This window comes from Bos mutus, chromosome 10 (genome assembly GCF_027580195.1).
Source record: "Bos mutus isolate GX-2022 chromosome 10, NWIPB_WYAK_1.1, whole genome shotgun sequence".
In the NCBI taxonomy this organism is placed as follows: domain Eukaryota; kingdom Metazoa; phylum Chordata; class Mammalia; order Artiodactyla; family Bovidae; genus Bos; species Bos mutus.
The window spans coordinates 41,780,904-41,789,253 of NC_091626.1; positions in this window are offsets into that span (position 1 = coordinate 41,780,904).

The window sequence follows — 8,350 nt, forward strand, 5'->3', positions numbered from 1 at the left end:
TTAACTGGGAGTGTTTCAATTTCCTTATTTTGGTGTTTTTTGTATTTTGAAACTTTTATTTATTTTATAATTGACTTTGTTGATTGGGTGTGGTTATTTGTGTTTGTGTATGTGTATGAGATATAACTGACTGGTTTTAGTTTAAAAGGTATACCAGCACCCAGAGATTTGACAGCCTATTTGTTCTCTCATTATTTTAAATGGTTAGCCTTGAATTTATCTAATCGTATGGTATCAAGAGAGAATTTAAATTATTAATGTACCTCAACAATGATTTTAACATCACTAAAAATATTTTTTCCCAATAAGTTGGGATGCCTCCTTTAAAAAGTATTCAACTATGATGTGGAACTGGGTATTTTTCTGGAGTTCTAAGATATTGATATGTTTGTTGATTTTTGTGCCTCAATCATACTTATAATTATTACTTTGTCAAATGTTTTCAAATCTCATAAGGCTAATGTCTTTTCATCTTCTTGTGTTTTCAAATATTATTTTGATATTTTCATGTATTCTTTAAGGTGAATTTTAAAATGTTCCAAATCTCATTTCATTACAACTGTGGTAACATAAATTCATTTGAGAGAAAATGACATCTCTTTAAACTTCAGTCAAGGAAAATCTTTTAGTTAGGTCTTCCACTTTTTCTTACTGAAGTGGTATTGTTTTGTTTTTTTTCTTTTTTTTTCCATATTGGTGGCACACATTCCTTGTTGAAGGTTCTGGGTATTTGTTTTAATCCATCTCTAGTCATGTGATTAATTGTGAGATCTCTCCCAACTGCTCGCTTTCAGAAGCACCTGACCCAGGGATGGCTGAACAAGTGAGTATCATTGGACTGGAATATGGCCCAGGAACTGGAAGCACCTAGCTTGACCTGCAAGACTGAATTTTCTGGTTTCCACATCAAATGCGGAAGTTTGTTGATCATCTGCTATGAGGGTGATAAAACACCTCTCTGTCTATTCCACTGTTACAGCAGTTGAACTGCCTAGCCATTGATTTTGTCTGTCTTTTCTCAATCTCACCACTTTGGTGTTCTCAAAACCAACTACACTTCCCCTTACTCTTGGATCATCTTGGCCCTTCTTGCCTCACAGCCACTCTCATTATAAATTCAGATTCAGTTCCCATTACAACCTTTTCAGCCTGGGAGTGGTAGTGGCTCCTGGCTATTTCTGGCTGCAGTGTACTGCACATCCCCTTGTTTGTCTCCTTCAGCCCTGCCCACACCCCTGCAAACAGTCCAGTGCATTGCAACATGGTGACTGTCTAGGTCGGCACCTGCCCTGGCCTGACCAGGTTGCAGCCCAACTTCCAAAGGCGAGAGTCCGTATAACCCCGGAGGTGAGAGATGGAATCTCATTATTGTTTTACTAGCCTGGGGCTGGGTTCAATCTCTGGGCTGGGAAGATCCCCTGGAGAAGGGAAAGGCTACCCACTGCAGTATTCTGGCCTGGAGAACTCCATGGACTATCCATGGGGTTGCAAAGAGTCAGACGCGACTGAGCGACTTGGGACTTTCACTTTCAGCTTGGGGCTCTCTTTGAGAAACGAATGGAGTTGGTCCCACAGAACTGGAAGAAAATGAGTTCTTTTAAAGTTGTAAACTTGTTACTTTAAAAAAATTACAAAAGATTTCTATTAACAAAAGTGTATGAAGATCATGAGAGGGTACAGTTTAAAGATTAACCACAAGAGTGTAAAATCCAAAGGTTAACAGATAAAGCAGGTACCCACGCACTCATTGGGCTTCCCTGGTAGCTCGGTGGTGAAGAATTTGCCTGCCAATGCAGGAAACCCAAGGTTTGATCCCTGGGTCAGGGAGATCCCCTGGAGGAGGAAATGGCAACCCACTCCAGTATTCTTGCCTGGAAAATCCCATCCACACAGGAGCCTGGTGGGCTATGGTCCATGAGGATGCAAAAGAGTCAGACACAACTTAGCAACTAAACAACGACAACAATGCACTCATTAGCCAGCCTAATTACCACATGTAGAAGCCCTGAGAAGGCGCTACACACTAGCTGAAAAGTACCTCCATGCACCACAACTTGCTGTGCTATATCTGCAGATTTGCTCTCTTTATTTTTTCCTCTTTTTTTTTTTTCCTTTTCTGAGCCAGTGGAGTTACTAGACTCCCCACATCAGGTTCTGTGATGTTTTAGGGTCTTTTAGAGGTTGGCTTAGGATGACATGGACAGTATATACCCAAGCAGTGAACATGCTGAACTTTTGACTGTTACTGAGTTTGAATAACTTGCCATTCTTGTTTAGGAAGAGGCACAGGCTCCAGTGGGGAAAGTGGCTACTTTACTTCTGATTAGATATGGTTTGGTCTACTCATATTTGTGTTATTTATGGTTTCAACTTACCCTGGGATTCTACTTACTCCTGGTCTGTTGACTGCTTTCTCTTTAGCATCTCTTCACTTGTGTCCTGGCCCTCTGTTGCCTGGTGCCCTTGTATATCTCACAGTCACACTCCCAGAGACACAGAGTGTGTGTGTGGTACACTTGGAGATGTGGTGTTGGTTGGGTGGAGCAGTACCCAGGCAGCAGTTCCAGGTTCCTCTACTTGCCAGTCTAACTATGATAAACTTCCCTAAACCCACACATCCTGTTCTTTGCAGCTCCAATGGGCCTGAAAAACCATTCACAGATCCAAATGGTAGAACATCTAGTAAAGGAAATTTGAGAGCAATGTGTCCCATAGGGAGAACGAAATACAGAGGGTGTTCTGATTACAACCTCAGGATCATACAGAAGATCAAGTGCTCCCTGATACTAAAAGGTGGCTAAATAGTTTCTTGAAATAATCATTGTGTTTTTCTCTTGTATTTCCTTCTCCCCCCTATATTGTGAAGGTGGCTAGGCTGTTTAGGCTTCCATGCCTAGGAGATATTTGCAGACTGGGTAGAAAGAATGAGCCATTGAGTTAATAGCTTCCTCACCCTTTGTGAAAGCTCTAATGGTGCACTGAAGCACTGAAGAAACTGCCAGGTGTTCCTGATGGAGAGGGTGATGTGTGAGAATTTTGGGGGTCGAGAAGACAAAGAAGAGAGAATAGCTAGCCAGTCTCCTAAACTGGAAAACAATCAGAGGTCTGTGGTTTTGCACAGTTGTGGGTACCTAGCATCTAGGCACTGCTCTGCCAAACTAGGGCAATGTCCCCAAGCTGACCCTGTCTCTCAGGAGTTTGAATGTGAGATATATAAGGACAGTCAGCAACAGAGGTGAAAGGGTTAGTTGCTCAGTTGTGTCTGACTCTTTGCGACCCCATGGACTGCAGCCCGCCAGGCTCTTCTGCCAATGGAATTCTCCAGGCAAGAATACTGGAGTGGGTTGCCATTCCCTTCTCTATGGGATCTTCCTGACTTGGGGATCAAACCCCGGTCTCCCTCATTACAGGCAAGTTCTTTACCATCTGAGTCATCAAGGCCCCAAATGGAGAGACACTAGAGAGAAAGTAGTCAATAGAATGTCGAAGTGGAGACTTGTGCCCTGCTCTGTGGGCCCTGGGGAGGTGGTGATGTAACAGAAAGGGGGACCCCAGGGTGCCGGAGGGACCAGAGTTTCTAACATTGGCAAAGATTCTGATACCTGCCAGTTTTGCTGCTGTGGTCACATACATTTCCAGGACACTGGTGTGACACTGGTGTGACACTGGAAAGGAAGATCCCCAATAACACCCGGTACAGAACCTTCCACTAGTGTAGTGGAAGCAGAATTGGAGTTGGAATTAAGTGATTTAAAAACAATAAAGAACACAGCACCTTCTCTATGACTCAGCGGTTTCACTCCTAAGTATTTACCTAAGAGAAACGAAAATATACGTCTGCAAAGAAAGACTTGTACAAGAATGTATATAGCATATTTATCCATAATAACCCCAGAATAGAAATAATCTAGATGTCCTTGTGATATATTCTTTTAATAGAATATTACAGAGCAACAAAAAGGAATGAACTATTAGCACAGCAATAATGTTGATGAATCTCAGAAACATGCTGAAAGAATCCAGACATAAGAATACATACCATATAATTTTAATGGTAAGGTACTCTAGAAAAGACAAATCTAATCTGTAATGACAGATCAACAGTAGCCTTGGGCTAGGCATTGGGAAGAAGCACAGTGGAAAATTTTGGGAATGTTGCAAATGTTGAACACACTGATTATGGGTAGTTACCTGAGTGTATAATTTTACCTAAATTCATTGACTGTGCACTTGAAATGGTGATATTTTATTTTATGCAAAGCAAACTTTAATAAAGTTAATTTTAAAAATGAATGAACTCCTGTGGAAGAATCTCAAAGAAAACCCCCCAATATTATGCTGAGTCCAAGAAGCCAGATGCAAAGAATATATATAATACGACTCCATTTAATGAAATTCAAGGACAGATGAAGGTAATCTACAGTGCTAGAAAGTAGGACAGGGGTGGGGATGGGCCATGTGGGAACTTTGTGGGGTGATGGTCGAGTTCTCTATCTTGTTTGGGAGTGGCTGTTAAAAGCTTGTGTATACTCTTAAAATATGTGTTTTTCACTGTTTTAATATTTTACCTTCATGTGGCTTTATTAAAAAAGGCACACATAATAAAGAATAACAATAGACATATTTTGCATACATGAGATTGAGTCATTTTTGCACATTGATTCTTCTCATAGTGGTTGTATAATAGGCACTCCTAGGGCAAAGGGCAAGGCGGATGAGAAACCACATCTTGCTGGACAGCCTAATGCAGTCTGTGTGTGGTGGTTTAGTCACTCTGCTGCTGCTGCTGCTGCTAAGTTGCTTCAGTCGTTTCCGACTCTGTGTGACCCCATAGACGGCAGCCCACCAGGCTCCCCTGTCCCTGGGATTCTCCAGGCAAGAACACTGGAGTGGGTTGCCATTTCCTTCTCCAATGCATGAAAGTGAAAAGTGAAAGTGAAGTCGCTCAGTCGTGTCCAACTCTTAGCGATCCCATGGACTGCAGCCCACCAGGCTCCTCTGTCCATGGGATTTTTCAGGCAAGAGTACTGGAGTGGGGTGCCATTGCCTTCTCCGTTTAGTTGTTCAGTTGTGTCCAACTCTGCAACCCCATGGAGTGTAGCCCACCAGGCTCCTCTGTCTATGGGATTTACCAGGCAAGAATACTGGAGTGGGTTGTCACTTCCTCCTCCAGGGAATATTGCCAACCCAGGGACTGAACCCACATCCTCTACATTGCAGGTGGATTCTTTACCGCTGAGCCACCAGCAGTCTATTTGTATGTAGCCTTAATCCAATGATTTAGAAATGTATGCGGTAAACAGAAAAGAATAGAACAGTCATCAGCTCTGCCTCATACATAGCAGTTGCGAGTCAGACATCATTCTGGAGGGGCAGCAGCTGCATTTCCCCAAAACTGGGGCTGGGGAAGGATCCTCCTTGAAGCACATGAATAATCCTTGAACAAACCCTGAGCTCTGCCAACAAGAAGGAAGTGGGAGTGGCTTGAGGGACAACCAATACTTTCTGCTCCACCTCCTGTTTTCCCCAGCTCTGGAGCTATTCTTTCCAAGGCTTATGTCTCAGTCACATGTCCGGATTCAGGTGCTACCCACAATCACCAGGTGAAGTTGCTTTCCCCCAAATATGCAAACCTCTTCTGGAAGACTTGGAACAACAGGCCCACAATTTCCTATGCTCATTACTCAACGTAAGGGCCCAGGACCTCCCATAGCATCATGGGATCCTTATGGTATACGTCACCTGGATGGCTTGTTCCCACCTGTGGGAGACCTCGAGTTGGTTGAGGACAAACTTACCCATTATCATAGTGCTGGGGCTTTCTCTTTACGTTACTGCCATGTCTTGGCGAAGTCTACCCACCCCCTTTTTACGGAGAGGGTGCGTGGTCTGCAAGCCTATGGGGCTAAGAGGAATGTCTCCTTGGTAGGACCGAATGTGGTGCTGAGCGGAGTGGCATCACTCCCACTCAGTGGTGGATGTGTGAAGACGACCTGCTGTCGAATGGCAGAGTTCTCTAGACACCAGCGGAAAGGAAAACTGAGCTCAGCCGCCAAGTGCTCTTCAGAGTTTGGCAAGGTAGTGCTGGTTCCCATGGACACTTGCGGCTTCCTGGAGCTCACGTTCTGACTGCTCAGCACCTCCTCTTCCCTCTTCCTCAGCACTGGCTTTCTTTATTTAGTCTAAGGGGCTGGCAAGTTCTCTCACTTTGTATCTGAACTTTTGAGATCTATTTCCATCCCTGGGTTGGGAAGATCCCCTGGAGAAGGGAAAGGCTACCCACCCCAGTATTCTGGCCTGGAGAATTCCATGGACTGTATAGTCCATTGGGTTGCAAAGAGCTGGACACGACTGAGTGACTTTCACTTTCACTTTCTTACGCTGCGTGCTTTGTGTTTGTGGGCTTTATTTTCTAGCTCTCTGGTGGCTGACCTGCACCTAGCTATCTGGGCTGAGGGCCTAGGCAGTGGGTGGAGTGGACACAAACTCATAGAAAGATGACTTGAACAAAGGTGAGTCAGGGAAAGAGAGAGGAGGAGGAGAGAGACAGTGAGCAAGCAGAAGATTAATCTGCAGTATCATCCAGTCCCAAGCATATATGTAAGTAGAAGCAAGAACTTAACTGACCCTATACTACAAAATTATTCCCATGGGCTAAAAAGGGTTAATGCAACTTCTAAAAAAATACTGAGATTTGTTTGCACTTACTGCTGATAATGGTCCTCCAAAATGTCAAATAAACCCAATCTTTTCCTCACAAGCTGCCTTGTCTATGGTTGGATGATCTAATTAACCATTTGCCCTCATTAAAATGGGTGTATTGGGTTGGTCAAAAAGTTTATTCAGGTTTTGCCACAACTTCTTATTGAAAACCAAACAAACTTTTTGGCCAACTCAATATTTTCTAAGCAATTACAGTTGTGTACTATTGTCCGAAGCAATGCTCTCCAATAGGACTTTATGTGATGATGGAAACAGTCTGTATCTATGTTGCCCAATAGGGTCCAGAAGCCACAGCAGGCTATTGGTCACTTGAAATATGGCTAGTGGAGCTGAGGAACTGAGTTTTTAGTTTTATTCAATTTTAATCAATTTAAACAGCCACATATGACTAATGGCTCCTGTATTAGCCAGCACAGGCCTAAAGTTTACCTGTGTGTTCTGCTAAAATGTGAAGGGAGCCTCACACTGCCCCAGCCTCTGAGTGAATCAGTCAGCATTCTATCTAACTTCTACCTTCTTGGGTGATTTGTCCCTTCTAGAACTGAGGGTGGGTCCTTGGAAGGCTGTTGCACTTTTCTACCTTCTCAGGTGATTCGTCCCTTCTAGAGCTGAGGGTCTGGAAAATCCCATGGATGGAGGAGCCTGGTAGGCTGCAGTCCACGGGTTCGAGAAGTCCATGGCTGAGCGACTTCACTTTTACTTCTCACTTTCATGCATTGGAGAAGGAAATGGCAACCCACTCCAGTGTTCTTGCCTGGAGAATCCCAGGGACAGGGGAGCCTGGTAGGCTACTGTCTATGGGGTCGCACAGAGTCGGATGTGACTGAAGTGACTTAGCAGCAGCAGAACTGAGGGTCGGTCCTTGGAAGGCTGTTGCACTTTGTGTGATAACGTGTTTGACATAGTTACCAGGCAAGGGAAAGATATATTTCACATCATGACCTGAAATAGACTGCCAGCTATTTCTTTAGCAAAGATGGATTTATTCCAGATCAGTAGAGAATTGCAACTCGGGATCTGTATCCATGTGCAAGTCCTCCAATTGGCAAGGGAAGAACACTTTTATAAAGGGGGAAAAGGAAGTTGGGAGGACTGTGGCAAGCATAGAGCCCAGGGCTTTTTGTTGGCTGAGTCCTTAACCAGGAAAGAAAAGGAAGCTATCTTCCTCTTATTGGGCTCTGCTACCATCACAGGGCATGAGAGCTCCCCCTTCTGGTCTCCAGATCCTGTTTAATTCAGGTTTCCATTTATTAATTTTTCACTAAGGGGACAGGGGAGCTTGTTGCCAAAAGGTAGATCCTCGAGGTAAATGGTGATGAAACATCATTTTCCAAAATGTAGATTGGATTCATTTACAAGAAGGTGGCTGGATCTCATGGTCTGGCGTGGACAGTTTTCCTCACAAACACTTGTTTCCCCGGAAAACAGGAATCTGTCAGCTCTCATTAGATCATGAGTCCTCCTGGCACAAACACTGCCCAGCGCTGCATTTGGCCATGCTTCCATGGCCTGTAGTACTATATACATCTTTTTTGACACCTTCCTCTCTCTCACCACTGTATCCAGTCAATTAAGTCCTACTGAGCATTTCTCCTAAATATTATTAAATCTATTCACTCCTTTCTCT